The sequence below is a fragment of the Heloderma suspectum genome, chromosome 11 (assembly GCF_057233095.1).
Source record: "Heloderma suspectum isolate Gila_16-S chromosome 11, 16-S_ref, whole genome shotgun sequence".
In the NCBI taxonomy this organism is placed as follows: domain Eukaryota; kingdom Metazoa; phylum Chordata; class Lepidosauria; order Squamata; family Helodermatidae; genus Heloderma; species Heloderma suspectum.
In genome coordinates, this window is record NC_139468.1 from 35,278,096 (window position 1) to 35,294,563 (window position 16,468).

Genomic DNA, 16,468 nt, shown 5'->3' on the forward strand with positions numbered 1-16,468 from the left:
CTTAGAAATCCAAGCTCATTTTAGTCCATCTTGAATTTCTCCAGCATCCCTACCCAAATGTTGCAAAGGCGGCATTGTTCTGAGGCACTGGGGTGGGGGAAGGCAGAGAACATTAAGAGAATATTTGGCAAATGGCTCCTCTTCTTTAAAGGGAAACGGACAAATCACAGAAATGTTCTCCCAAAAAATCTCTTCTGAGAAATTATGGCTCAGCAATTCCACCCCAGCCCTCTACCAGCTCATTCTGATGCATATGTTAGTTCTAGAATGAAGTGGGAATGCACATTCTGAGATGTCTCTATGTTAGGGAGGTATGAGAAATTAATTTCAGTTCATTTTTGATCAGAGTGACCCAGTTCACACTTTCCAAACTGAACACAGGCTTGGAATACAAGAATCTGCAGTTGAAGTCTTTACATTTCCAAGGTTGCAATATGCTTTGTGGACACACACACACACACCCCGCAAATGTGTTCAACACAGTATGTTTCCATTTGAAAAATGCGCATGAAAGATGTGTCCTTTTCCAAAATGCACACAAACACACTTTAATCAGTGGGAGAATACTGCACACATTTTTAAAATGTGCACAACTGATGCATAAATTTTGGGGGAAATATATATATACATATAAAAAGGTAAAGGTGTCCCCAACCAGTCGTGTCCGACTCTAGGGTGTGGTGCTCATCTCCATTTCTAAGCCGAAGAGCCAGCGCTGTCCGAAGACGCTTCCGTGGTCATGTGGCCGGCATGACTGAACACCGAGGTGCACGGAACTGTTACCTTTCCCGCTGAAGTGGTACCTATTTATCTACTTGCAATTTCTTGCTTTCAAACTGCTAGGTTGGCAGGAGACATATATATATATATATATATATATATATATATACGCACCAATGGATTGCCATGCAGATTTTTTTTTTTAAAACTTGCAACTTAATGCGGACTCAAGGTGGAACAAGCTTCGAGACTGAATTTGGAGAACTTTCGTGAGCTTGAGTTTTGCTGATTCACACCTTGTCTGCATGTCCTGGGGGTGGGGGAGGTGTCACATTTATGCATGCTCATCTGTGTTTATATCCAAAACAAATGCATCCCTGCAAGCGGAAAACCAGCAAGCCAAAAAGAAGTTCAAGGTAGCACCTTTTCCTGTGACAAGCCAGTGATCTGTGTTCAAGCATTTTTCTTTTTCTTTTTTGCTGCTTCCTCTCCCCTCATCTTCCTTTCCAGCTACTTTTGTGTGTTGACAAAATATAGCCGTGATTATAATGGCAAATCCTTAGCATTGAAGGATTATTTGAAATTGTTGTCTCCACTATTATGATAAGAAATAAATGTTACTTACTTGGCATCCCGACCAGCTGAAAAAAGCGGGGTGGGGGTGGGGGGTGAAGTAAACTGTCTTATTTGCCAGTGAGCCATAAGCTAGGTTAACATTGCTTTGCTGGAGGTAAAGGAAGGGTTGCTGAAATGCCGGTTGTATGTGGACCTTGTATTCGACATGCTTATTTACTGTAAATGTACCCTCTGATATTCTCACTCAAAGCCAGTATGGCTATGATTACAGCTAATTCACATGAAATTATGGTAGCTCTCCAGGTCTCGAGCTCTTGGTCCAAGCCCCTAAGCAGGTGTTTGCTTAATAATTTGGTCAAAGATCAGTGAGTTAAAGGTTAGGCCACAGAGAAGGAGAATGAAAGGGTCACAGACTCTCAGCACTTTCAGGAGGGGGTTGAGACTTGATCTTTCTGAGTCTGGAATGGTCGAACCTCAAGGTCACCCATTAGTGATCCTGCTGTAACAGACTGAGATATGTCGGCCATAAATTCACCGTGGCAGCACCTTTAACCCTATTAATACTTGGAACACTGGAGGTAAAAGCAAGGACCCAGAAGGATCGTGTCGGCCCAGGGAGAATTATTCACACATTGCCTGTGGTATTAAATTTATATGATGACGCTTGCAGCTGCTATTACTGCCCCTCAGGAAACATTCTCTTTGCTTGTTTCTCTTGGTACAAAGGCAGGCGAACCACACAGATTTATGGGGTGAGACCCTACCCCACCCATCTTCCTGCACATGAGCATAAATTGCATCTGTGCACAAATGGGGGAGGAGCATTATTTCCTTCCAGTGGCAGCTCCTTGAAGGATCAGGAGTTGTTGCTACAGATGTGGATTCAGTGGCTGGGCTCCGGTCACTGTGTATGTTGGATGGGAGGGAAATAAGCAATCAGGTGAGACCTTGGCCACCAAAGATTCTGAGGATCTAGAGGTTCCAATTGGGACAGGGCGGGGGCAAGCATGCATGGGAATCTCTGCTGTTCTCTCCGATCTCTGATGAGAGATAACAGCTGGGATTCCTCTCTCTGCCTCCTCTCCTGCAGCTGGAAGGGGCAGGGCTTGTGAAGCTGAGGGGGCAGGGCCCATGGAGGTGGCACAAACTTCCATGAGCCAGATGCAGAACCTCCATGGGCCAGATTAGCCCCATAGGCTGAAGGTTCTTCACACCTGGTCAACGTACATCATGCTTACTTGTGAGCTTCCAAAGGGGTTTTGACTTGCCATGGTTAGAGGCAGAATACTGGAATAGATGGACTGTGATCCAGCAAGGCAGTTCTTACGGGAAAATTGCACATCCAATGCACTGACGACTCATAATTTGATGATGCATAGCTGAAGGTCTGGAAACTGATGTCAGGAGATATGAACTTTCTGTCTCTAGCATTTGACCTGCCATAGCTTAGTTGCTCATGCAGTGAGCTACCGTGTGATGTGGCAGACAGAGTGTTAAACTTGGAAAACATGAGTTCAAATGCCCACCTGAATCACAAAGCTCACCCTAACCTACCTCAAGGGAGGTAGCTTCCATGTAAGGTAGAGAGGCTTGAAGATTTCTTTCAGTCCACATTTTTAAGGAAACCAACATGATTCATACTTCCCAGACTACTAAACAGATTGGAATGCATTTATCTTTGGGTTTTGCACTTCTTCAAACTTTGTGATACAGTTCAAAAAACACACCAAAATACATATAAAATTAGGTATTTTCAGGTTAAAATGTGTTTAAAAGGTGTCCTTTTAAGGTAAAATGCACAGGAAATGCATATTTTGTGAAACAATACATTAAAAGTAATGTGGACATTCGTGTGTGTGTGTGTGTTGTTGTTGTTAAATTGCTGATCAATGCAGCAACAGGACAGATTGGACTTATAACTGAACCCATGAGAAACTGGCATGAACCAACTGACTGATCCATCCATCCAGTGAATGGCTCCGATTTCAGTGGGGCCATCCTAGTTTTCAGTCAGAAGTAGCCAGAACTCTAGGGGAGCTATTCAAGGTGCTGAACCCTATAGGTGCAGCACCTTGGACAGGTCCTTTAGAGTTCTGGCTGGTTTGGACTGAAACACAGGATGGATTTACAGCCCCACCAAAATCAGAAACATCAGGACCCACCCACCCCTTTAAGTGAATTTTGAGATACATGCATGAGAAACAATATAATCAACCAAGGGAATCAGACCAGCTGCATGGTAGGCTATTGCACTGAGATTAAATTCCTAGGTTAAATTCCCACTTAGCCATGAAGCTCACAGGTTGACCTTGGGCCAGTCACTATCTCTCAATCTAACCTACCTCACTGGGCTGTTGTGAGGACAAAATAGCACAATCCCAAATGACAAGCTGGGCTTCTTGGTAAAGAATGGCAGAATACAAATTATATATATACACAAATGCAATTGTGTGTGTGTGTGTGTGTGTACATGTGTGTACGTGTACACACACACACACACACACACACACACATTAGATGTGTACAAAAATGCAATTAGAGGAACTGAGGTGTTGTTTCAGCTAGGGACCAGGGGTATGCAGTTAGGGCTGCAGTCCTATACATACCTTCCTAGAAGTAAGTAATACTGAAGTGAATGGCGATTACACCTGAGTAGACATGTATAACATTGCATCATAAGGGTTCAAATTAGCTTGGCGTTTATATTTCCTCATAGCTTGCTTATTTATTTATTTATTTATTTATTTTACAAAACTCGATGTCTTCTGAATCTTTACATCATCCTACCCCACTGGGGATGATGTAAGTTGTAGTCCAACACATCTGGAGGATGGCAAGTTGGGCTGGTCTAGCCACCCAGCAAGGCAAAGAACTTTTGGCATTGGCCATTCTCGGCAGTTACATTGAAGCAGGGAATAATTTTGAAAGCCTAGTTGGAAGACGGGAAAAGAAAGAACCCATCTTCTGCTTGTTCTGAAAACACGAGTTTTATGCCTATTGATGGATGCATGTGTGGTGGTGTATGTTGTGGAGAGAGCTCTTCAATTTTGTCACCAAAATACATCTCGGGGTTCTAAAAATATTTTGACACGTTATTTTACTTTCAAATCCTTTCAAAGGGATATATGTTGCTCGTCTTCCCTTTGTGCTCCTTGTTCCACAAAATTATTTTTAATTGGGGAGGAAAAGGACTCAGCTTGTTACAATGGATTCTTCCAGCCCAAAAATACCCCATTGTGTAGGATATCAAAACAAACAGGTGCACTCAGCTTCCCACATGATGATACGCCGTGCAAAATGAGCAGAGCGCTTTGTGTAAACAACTCGCGCCCATTCAAATGGTGCAAGTGTGAGCCGCCCAGAAAAAAAGAAAAGAAAGAAGGGATCTATTCTGCCTGAGACTTAGTGAGCCTGTTGAATTCAAGTGGTTAGTTCAAAGTGCTGAGCGTCCCATATATATGGGAAGGGCTGGGGACCCCTGGCCATCCAGGTATTGTTGGATTCCAGCTTTCAGCAGCTCCAGCCACTAGTCAGGGATGGTGAAAGCTATAGAGATCAGAGATAAGCAAGGGATGGGAAGTGAAGCCATGGAGGCTGATGTAGGGCTCCAGTTTAGGGATGTACGAGAAATTTGTTTTGGTTCTTTTTTGGTCAGGGCTTACCCGGTTCACGCCTTCCAGACTGAACACAGAGTTGAGTGCAATCTGCGGTTGCAGTCCGCAGATTGCACCACCACTCCAGACTCCCCAGGACATGGTGCAACAGGTTTTGAACTTGGCATCTCTGCCCTTTGCACTTGAAGCATTTCCTATGGGAAATACCAATGTGATATTTGCACAGCTGTGCCCAACCTGAGTATGCCATGAAGCAAGGAACTGGTTTCTGTGAGCTTTGCCATGGTTCCAACTAAGGGCCAGTTCAGATGGCACATGTCGAGTTTGCGTACAAAAATGCCTCTTCTGGAAAAATATTGTTCTGTCATTCAGTCACTAGAGGGCACTGTCACTTGCTGGTGCAGTTTGGAGAAAGCTGGAACTTCCTTTTGCTCCATGTTTCCTGTTCCTGGAAGACAATAAAGGAGATGGTTACCATCTTGGTTGGAGATGGTGAAGCCTACTGTGACACCACCCAGGATTCAGTGACATACAAACATAGGAAACTGCCTTATACTGAGTCAGATCCTTTGGTCCATCTAGCCCAGTATTGTTGATCTTGACTGGTAGCGGCTCTCCAGTACAGATTTTACAGACACCTGACTGGGTCTGGGAGTCCATACCCTCCCGCCTGCAACCCCCGGACTGCACCCACCAAGCCCTTGCCCTCGTTCGTGCCTACTCTCACCCTCCTGGACTCACCACAACCAGTCCCGTGAGTGCCCGCCATTTTGCAGCTTTTTGGGGGGCAAAAAAATGCGTTTAAAAAAATGTGCATATTTAAATATGAGCAGTTTGGGGCTGGCAAAGCTTTATATGTGCAATCTTGGAAGCATTATGCACATTATGCCTCTAAGATTGTGCATATTAAGCTTTTCTGGCCCCAAACTGTGCATATTTAGAAATGCACATTTTTAAAAAATCCCTTTTTTTCTGTGTGTTTTTTTAAAGCAGCAAAATGGTGGTCGCTCACTGGATGGGCCCAGGATAAGTGCAGGTGACTCGATGAGATCATAGGGGCTCAGGCAAAGGTCTGGGGGGGCAGGGGGCAGAGGGCACCCAGAGGACCCAACCTGGGGTGTGTTCATGCATCCCCACTCTCCAGGGTTTCAGGCAGGATTTTTTTGCTAGCCCCACCTGGAGAAGCCAGGGATTGAACCTGGGAACTTCTGCATGCAAAGCATGTGCTCTACCACTGAGTTATGGCCTCTCCCCATTGACAACCACTCCTCGTGACAGCATACATGACCACAGCCATTAGCTGTGAATAGGGATGGCAGAGAATTCCACCATGGATTCCATTGAGGCCGAATGCACTGGCATTCGGCCCCCCGGAATCCAGGGTGGAATGGCCTCCTACCCCCCCGCCTGCCCCGCGGAACCCCCCGGGACGAAGCTTACCTGGGGCGGATGCGGCAGATGCGGCGGTGGTGCGGTGGCGGATGCGGCGGTGATGCGGCGGCGGTGAAAGGTGTTGGGGCAGCAAAAGGAGTGGTGGGGGTGGTAGGTGCGGTGGCGGGGGTGGCAGGGGCGGCAGCTGCGGAAGGGGTGGCGGTGGCGGAAGGTGCAGCGAAGGTGCGGTGGTGGCGGCGGCGGAAGGTGTGACAGCGGGGGTGGCAGTTGCAGTGGTGGAGGGGGCAGCAGCGGCAGGGGCGGCTGGTCTCCTGACCAGCCACGGCTGGGCGCAGCATACGCAAATGGCGGCAGCTACGGCGGCCGCCATTTGCGTTCGCTATTTTTAGCTGTTCTAGCCTACATAAATATTTACATGGGCTAGAACAGCGAAAAATAGCGAACGCAAATGGCGGCCGCCATAGCCGCTGCCATTTGTGTACACTTTTTTTTTACTTTGCCGTGATAGGCTATGTAAATATTTACATAGCCTATCACAGTTAAGTACAGGGATGCAAACGGCGGCGGCTACAGCCGCCGTCATTTGCATCCCTGCTGCCCAGTGGCCAGATGTCCAGCTGCCGGCAGAGCCGGCCGGCGGCTCCACAGAATCCCCGTGGAGTGAAGCCGGACAGGCAGGAGCACCTCCCCCCCCCACCGTGAAGCTGATCCACGAAATGGTAAGTGACGTTCATACATCCCTAGCTGTGAACAACACATGAATTGGGTGGTCTCACAATACAGAAAGGGAAGCTGGGCTCCAGTCCTTTCCCAGTTGCTACTAGGTATGTTGTGAGTGCCTGTGTAGGGGGTGGAGTCCTACAGACTCCCCCCCGCTAACCCCCTAGATGTGGTTCAATGAGCCCCCACCCTGCCTGCCCAGCTGCATGAGCTGTAGCGACTTACCAGTCCTGTCCACAAGTGGCCACAGCCACCCATCTTCTGTGCGAGTTGCCATTATATGTAGCAACGGTGACTCCCTGTTTTCTGTAAATTAAATCTTGCGCACAATAGTCGTCACTGTATGGCCAGCCATTCTGTGCAAAATTTAATTTAGGGAACATAGCAAGTTGCCATTTTTACGTATAATGGCAACTCATACAGAGAAACAGGCAGCTCTGGGTGAATGACTCAGAAGGCGGGGGAGATGCTCCTCCTCCCCCCCCCAGCTAATGCAAAGGGACTGCCTTCACATGAGAAGGATGTCCTCCTGTCAAGCTGCTCCCCCATGGTAGCCAGCCTTGGATGAGATGGGAGAAAGGAGTGACTCACACAGAGGACCGGAGGCTGCGGGCACTTGCCAGCGGCTCATTTGGCTTGGTGGGCAGGGGTGGGGTGAGCACGAAGGCTGACCAAGCGGGTCCGGGGTATACGAGTGGAGGCCGAAGCTCGTTGAGATCCCGGGTGACCCGGACAAAGGTGGGTCCGTCCATCCCTAATTGCTACTCCCATGTTCACTGCAGGAAAACCTGGCTTTTAAAACCTGTGTGGGCCATTCATACAAATTACTGAGCATTTTGTTTCAGTTTGCTTTTGGTGCAAATTTCCTAAAAATCACTAAGTTCACCATATTCGGCACAAAAAGAACTTGAGTTTGTTTGTTTAAAAAAAATAAATGCGGGAGAAACTGAGAGGGTTTAATTATCCTAAGGTGGTCATTTGGCCTGGTTAACCTTGTCCTGGAGCAAGGATCAACGCTTCCAGGTAAGGATGTACGAAAGTCACTTACCTTTCTGTGGATTATGTTGATGGTGGTGGGGGAGACGTTCTGTCCCTCCCCCCCAGAATCCTCGACAGGGGGGAGGCGATCCGTTCCTCCTCCCCAGAATCCTCCATGGCCGGCTGTGCTCCGCAGCAGCTCCACGGAGCACAGCTACGGCCGCTGCCATTTGCGTTCTTTATTTTTGGCCGTCTTAGTCTACGTAAATTTTTACGTAGACTATAACAGCAAAAATAAAGGGGAACGCAAATAGTGTAGCGGGCGCTATTTGCATCCCTTTTTGCTTCACTGTTTTAACCTACGTAAATATTTACGTAGGCTAAAACGGCGAATAAAAAAGGGACGCAAATAGCGCCCGCTACGCTATTTGTGTTCCCCTTTATTTTCATCATCATAGTCTACGTAAATATTTATGTAGACTAAGACGGCCAAAAATAAGAAATGCAAATGGCAGCGGCCGTAGCCACCGCCATTTGCATACACTTTTTTTTTTTTACCCAGCCATGATAGGCTACGTAAATCTTTACGTAGCCTATCACGTCTTGTAAAAAAAAAACCACAAGACTGCAAATGATGGTGGCGGCAGCCGGTCAGAAGACCAGCTGCCGCTACCCAGAACATTCGCCCCAGGTAAGTCTCATCCCAGGGGGGATCCACGGGGGGGCGGGGGGGCAGGCCATTCCACCACAGAGTTCGGGGGGCCGAATGCACTGGCATTCGGCCTCACCAAGATCCGTGGCGGAATTCTCTGACATCCCTACTTCCAGGTCCCAAGGTCTAATGGAAAGGGGAACTTGGTAGTGGTGCTCCAAGAGCTTGCTCAATATGCAAGATCTTCCCTGGTTTTTTTTTTCTTCCTACACAGTTAGAAATTTCTGTTTGCTAAGAAATGGTTTCTGTAAGCTTTACAATATTTGTACTAATTTAGGAATCATCATATAATAAAGAATAATCTTGGGTAATTTATGATATATGCTAATAGTATGCTGTATTATGATTGGCCATTAGGCTGTACTGTGATTGGCCCTTGGGCTGTCTCATATCTCAGGTATCTTCTTTGTTAGAAGAAGGTTGTTGTTCCCACCTGTTGGCGACCAACCTTCATGCATGAATAAAGAAGTGTTTAACTCAGCCTCGACCTCCAGCCTCATTCCTTATTGAGCAGAGAACCCAACAAAGCTGAAACTGACTGATTGATCCATCCAGGCTTCGGGCTTTGACTTGAGTACTTTGTTCTTAAGTCTGGTTTGCAATCCAGTCATGTGAATGCTTCCTTAGGGTTGCCACCTCTTTTTTTCTGATAGGGTCCTGGTCTTTAACAGCTACATGACAGGCAGGTACTTCATGGTCTTCTCTGTGCCAGGAATTGCTGTACCTATTGAATTTGGCGTGGTGCCACTGAGTGAGAATTTTGCTTCAGCTCACTTTTGATCAGAATTTAACCGAATTTGTAAAGTTCTCCGTCCAAATTTGTAAAGTTCTTCATATCTCGGAGAGAAAGTAATTGAGACTTTAACATTCTGAATGTGGGAGAAAGTGAAACTGACAGATTTGCCCACCCTTAGCCATTCACGGAAGACAGTGCTGTGTGCTTTTTGCCACTACGACCGGGATGAGAAATTGAAATGACAGTTGGATTTGGTTGTTGAACATTGTTTGTTATGCATCAAGCCCTTCCCATATGGGCAGAATCTAGACTGAATCAGTGAGAGCCAGAGGAAGAGATCGTCATACATCCTGCTTTCCTTCCTTCCATCAAAATCTTCTCCCACAGTGGGAGACAGGAAGGAGTGAAGGGCTGGAGCCCTGCTGGGAACCTGGCAGGATGAGTCTTTTCCTTCTCCAGCTTTTGCCTTCTCCAAGTACCTGGCTTGCTATTCCCACCAACACCACCTTATGGCACTTTATGGAAGTTGTGTGTATACAGTGTGACAATTAGCACTCATTTGTTCTCTGCTAGGCAGATGGCTTTGTGCCCTCTTTTAAAAGTCCCTCATTTGTACAAATGTGAAGTGGCTGACCTGAGAAGGAATTTGTTAAGTTCTATATCGTTGTTTCCCCAGGTGTGCTCTTCATTATCAGCCATCAATCAACTCTGGAGCAATAAACATGAGAGCGAATGGCAATTGTGAAATGCTCAAGTCATCCATTCAATCTCACCAGGTTCAGATCTGAAAATATTAGAAGTTCAAAACACTGATTAATATCAGGCGCTGGCATGCAACAATAATGCACGTTCCCCAAATCCGTTGTATTAAAATGAGCCAAGGATGATCCAAGCAGGAAGGGATGCTGCAGATCATCCTTGATAAAGGAGTGTTTTCTTCACCATGGGAGTCCTGGAAGTGATCAGAACCCTCGAGCAGTTATACACAGTTCTATCCAAGTGGCATATGTTTTATGGGATGAGAAAAAGGGGAATTCTCAGCAGGGGTGTTAAAAACAACAACAACCTGGCAACTTGCTTTGCTAGAGGGCAATTTTTGGAAGGTTGGAGACCCATGACACTATCTCCCCTCACAAAGTAGCAAATAGGCAAGTCTAGTTGCCCCAGCTATAACCTCACCCTCCACCCCCACCCGCACTAATATCCTTCTTTCTTTGCTGGGTTGGCCATTATGAGAGTGACAATGGACTCCATAACCATCTCAAGGGGACAAATTTGCCCAGGCTCTGCCAGCTGCTGACCCCTTATGGTAGTACAAGAGTGACACATCTACCCATCCTATGTTAGAGAGCTTCTCATCCCAGGTGCTCCATTATTTTATTTATTGATTAAATTACACACTCCTACAACCTTCGAGATTCACAGGTTCCCCAAGGTGGCTTGAAACAATTAAACAAACAACAACAGCATCTTTAAAAAATTAACAGCAATAAAGAACCAGAAAACCCCACAGTCCCCAAACCATGTCTGCGTTTCATGAATTGTCAGGCATTTTTCTTTCCGTCATCCGCTCACTGATGGAATCGGAATTTTTCGCATGAGAATTCTGTTCATTTGAAAATGTGCCCTTGCACAAGTGCATATTAGCAGAAGTGTGTTTTAGCGCTAGTATGCATCAGCGCAAGGGCACCTTCGCAAATGAACAAAAATGTGAGAATCCCCCCGCCCCCCATAAAAAAAACTGATCTGCAAGTCAACAGAATATGCACAATTTGGAAGAAGCTCATCTGCTGTGGAATCTGCAGGTTGGACTCATAGAAATCTGAACTCATTTGAATCCATTGCAGATTTCTCTGACATCCCTACTGTCCAGTCCAACTCTGGTGTAAAAAACATGAACCATAAGAAAGGAGAGCAGGGGCCTCAATGGTAGGGAAGGACAGACTCACCTCCATCCAGTCCCTTCAGGCAATCTACAAGCCACCGTCACTGCCCAGCCATGCCATTTACGGCTGTGATTTTCCCATGTTAGGCTAATGGCAGCTGCCATTAGAGTATTACATTTTTTAGAAAGCCAGAGAGCTGATCCAGCAACTCCAGCAGATGCTGCAGGACTCCGGAGGACTCCACGGGGCTGCAGGCAGCCCGAATTTCCCCACAGCAACCCCCACCCCAGACAAAGACAGTGGGGGATTCGTACATCCCTAATGCCACAGAACCCTTAAAAATATAAAATACAATACACATAATTATTTTTAAAAATACCATGTGATATAATGCAAATCAATAAACAGCAGAGGAATCAATAAAACAGCCATAAAAATATAGAACTGGGAATCTAAAGTGCCTGGCAGAAAAGAAAGGTCTTCGCCTGGTGCTGAAAAGATAAGAATGTAGGCACCTGGCAAACTGCTTGGGGGAGTTCATTCTATAAGTGGGGTGCCACAACTGAGTAGCCCCTTTCTCTTGTAGCCATCCATCTAGCTTCCTTCAATGGGGGCACCTGGAGGAGGGCCCCCAAAGATGACCGAAGGGTCCACGAAGGCACATGTGGGAAGAGATGTTCCTTTAGGTATAAGGGTGGCAGCTACCCTCCACAACACTATCTCATGTGTGGTTCAAAAGGCAGAAACGGTGGTGGACATCAAATGTCTCTTGAAGACGCATCTGTTCACTCAGGCATTCCCTGACTTGTAATCACCTATAACACTGCTTTGTTCTACTGGTCCGGTTGTAATGTTTTTAATGTCTTTAGCATTTTACATTGTTTTTTACATGTTTTTTTATATTGTATTATATGCATTAGGTTATGCGAACCACTTAGAGATCTTGGGCTATCAAGTCGTATAGAAGTAGTTTAAACAAACAAACAAACAAACCATAATATAAATCATCATGTGCACATGCATGCAAATTGACGCCCTCTTTTGCCCTCTTGTTTGGTGACACATCTCCTCCTTATTGGTGATGCAATTAGAGGTCACCATTCCCCAGATCAATACTGCCTTTGTCAGGCATCTAAAAACACCGGGAAAGGAACAGGCCAAAGCTCCCTCAGGAGCAAATTCAATCATTTTAGTGCCACCATTACAAAAGGGCCCATCCAGAGAAGACAGCCATCATACCTCGGATGGCAGGAGCCTCCAAGGAGGATATCCATGTGTGGGCAGCCCTCCAAGTACATCTGACCCAGACCCATTTGGGGTTTTAAAGGTCATGACCAGCACTTTGCAACCTCTCAGGTCCAGCAAGGGTTCCCTCTTAATGATAAAATCTATGTATCAGCTTCAGACAGGAAACAGAAAATAACATTGGTTGTTGGAAGGAATTACCATCTTGAATATTTTCTTTTAAATCCCTGGTTAGTGTAATATATACGATGCTGGCAATATACCAGCATAGCCTTAAGCAAGAGTGCTCTTCCCTTGGGGCTGCAACAATTAAATAAAATTGGCCCTCCATGGATTAATCAACCAAAGATTTAGTTGATTAATCTACCAGCTAAACCTCACAACCCTACCAATCAATCGCTGTTTCAAAGGAGGTATCTCCCACAGCTCTTCACCCTCACCTTCTGCTCTGCCCCTCCCTCCTATAGACAGAAAATAAGGCATTGTGTCAAAGGCATTAAGATGAAAGCATGCTGACAGGAGCAAGATTACTCCACTTTGCGGCCCATAGACAACAGAAGTGACATCACATCTCCCTGAGTTGACACATTAATGAATTTAGCAACACCTGAACTTTTCTGGAAGAGGGAACCTTTGACATCAGCAAGTTAGTTGGTGTCAGTAATAATAGGATTATGTATCATACTCCTTTACTCCATATCGGATGGCAGAATTACCTTTTGGGGAAGCCCTAACGAGTTGACAGGGGTTCATTTAGCATCCTCTTTTAATGACATCTTCTTTGCAGGTGAACTGTGGATGTAATGATTGCCTCTTTCCTTTTCTTTCTTTCTTTCTTTCTTTCTTTCTTTCCTTTCTTTCTTTTTTTTTTGCCTGAGAGTACTCCTGAAATGTCGTTACGATCCAAGATGTCTCAATCGAGCCCTAATGCAAAGGAGAAGCGGCCGGGGGGGGGGGGGGGACAGGAGCAGTTTAAAGGTGAAACGGATCTTGTTAATGAAGAAATACCATTCTTCATCTGGACAAGGCTTGTTAGATGGAGATAGGTGAATGTCAGGGGTGAAAGGTCAAGCATAACATAGCAATGTGATGAAAGGTTTTATCTTTTATTGATATAAATGTTCCAGTCAAAACAAAGGAATACTAGATTCATCTAAGTGGATGCATTTTTGAAGCATCCGGTCAGGAAGTCAAGGATGATTTAAAACACAAACACACACACACACACACACACAATAAGCAGAGTCAATAATTAAAATGGCAGCATAATTATTTTGAAAATTAAAATTACACTCAAATTCACTTCTTTTTTTAACTCAACAATCACATTGGATCCTAAATTTCACTATAAACCTCAAACTGCAATGCAAAATTTAGTTTTCTGAGGCCCATTTCAGGTGACAAAAACATTTCACCTCCCAAATACAGAGTTTTGCTCTCAACATAAATTAGAAACCAGATTGCTCCAGGGTGTATGATACTTGAGAATGTGTCATTGCCTCTGCCCCCACCCCCCAAATTACATCAAATCCATAGCATGAAAATGTATGTCATGAAGGTGTTGCTGCAGAACAGCTATTGGTGGTTTTAGATTTACAGACTTTGTTTGCATCAGAAAATGACTTACAAAGCCAAAATATATCAAGCAGGAAGCTATTCAGTTTTGAATGTTGATTTCTTTTTTCTTTTCTTTTTTGTCTTTTTCAGAATGATAGAATGACCATGAGGAGACCAGAGGTCATTTTATTTCAGGCCCATAAATGGTTCCTTGAAGCAATTAGTAGTCTAAGAATATAACCATAAATAATAAAAAAAAACTAGACATTAAGGTTTGCCTTTTACAGCTGGAAAGTTCAGAGTGACCTGTATTTATTGGCTGTCCTCAGTCCTTCGGGAAGAAGAGAGTGTCATCATTTTCAGAAGCCTGATTTGATCAGATCCACACTTTGTTGTAAAGAATTATTGAAAGAGAAGGATGAAATAAGAGAGATGTAATGCAGCTATGTGCAGATGTTTCCTATGTGTTTGAATCATTCAGAAACATTTTTGTTGTTGTTTACAACCTAATTCCTGGCAAGATACTTCCATTTAAAATAGCCCATTATTTTAGGAAACATTGGATGCTTAATGTAAACAAACGTATGAATGGGTCCAGCTTTAAGCACATTTTAAAACACATACACAGAGAGAACTTTTCAATGACTCACCAAAAAGGAAGCATAAAGCCTTTTAAATTCAGGTGCTTAAATCAATCAGGGAATATATTAAAATGTTGCCAAGAAATAGAAATACAACATTTATCTTTAAAAAAAAAAACTGTTGCTAACAAATAACCTTGCTAACAAATAACCTTGGTTTTGCACATTTGAACATTTCTGATGAGTACAAATTCCGAACCCGAACTCCTCTGTTTTCTGACATAATCCTTCTCAAAAGAGAGAGTGGGAGAGAGAGAGAGAGAGAGAGAGAGAGAGAGAGAGAGAGAACTCAAGATGAAATGAATACTAGGAACAATTTAACTGTTCAGATCAATCCACTAAAGTCTGGTTATGTCCTAACCCTAAAATAGGATTGTGCTGTTGTTGTCAAAGATGTTGGTATTTAGGTGTGAGATCACCTGAACATTAGCTTAGGTGTCCCCGAGCATGTGAAGAGTGCCCTCTTTCAGAAAGGAATGCCTCCTTATCTTCCAGATACTGTCCAGGAGGTGTGTTGTGGAATATGGTATACTGTACCTGGCAATGGACAAATCGAAATCGGTCAGTTTCTCTTTCTCCTGCATTCAGCGTTGTTTAAAATCTTAAGTTCTTTCCATCTTGAATATGAATAAATTTGCAAATTTGGGTAAATCCTTATGACAAATTAACAGAAATTCTCACCCATTTGCACCAGCCAGATAGGTATCTGTCTGCCATATCGTTGTTAAAGATGGGGCACTTCTCAGAAAAAAAAAAAAAAGAGATGTTGTGGCAGCTCTGATTCAGCACAGACTAAATATGCAGGGATTCAAAGCCAAACTTGTAAGAGCTAAGCTCTCAAAGTCTTGGGCAGGGCCTGGATGGCCAAATCTGTCAATTTTGGTTTTTCCCACATCTGATTTTTTTTCTTTTTTAATGTCACGTTCTTTTTATCAGGAACATGAAGAAATTGCGAATTGGGTGATAACTTCATTTCACTTAGTTTATTATCAGAATTTACCAATATTTACAGAGTTCGTATTCGGGAGAGAAAGTACGTGAGATTTTTTTAAAGAAAAATGAATATGAGAGAAAGAGACGCTGACAAATTCACCCCGTTTTTTGTTTGTTTTGTGCATGCCAAGCTCTACATCATCTTTGGTCTCTCCTCTAAATCCTCTCCAATATGTACCCAATTTGATACTGCTCACTTGCTGTAGGGTGGCCACATCTGCCTGGCCAGAATAAAGGAAATGCATCGCCAAAAAAGAGGACAAAGGGGGGCACTGATTTGCATAACATTTGCATATGCTAATGTATAGATGTAGATGCACATTTAGAAATAATTTGTGCGATTTAAATCAGAGCTGTCTGCTGTCCACATGTGAACACTGGATGAAGAAATGTATGCTGAGTTCTGTCCTTTAGCAAAGTTTGGCATGTGCTGCTTAAATGGACAGAAATTGTTTCTTTGGGATAAAGAAAGAGTGCTGGACTGGGACTCGGGCAATCTGGATTCTAGTCCCCACTCAACCATGACACTCACTGGGTGACTTTGAGCCAGTTACTGACTCTCAGCCTAACCTACCCCACAGGGCTGTTGGAGAAGGAGGGATAAAATAGAGAAGAGGAGTACCGTGCAAACTGCCTTGGGTTCCTTGCAACAGGAAGAAAAAAGGCAGGATATAAATGTAATAATAAAGAAATGAAAT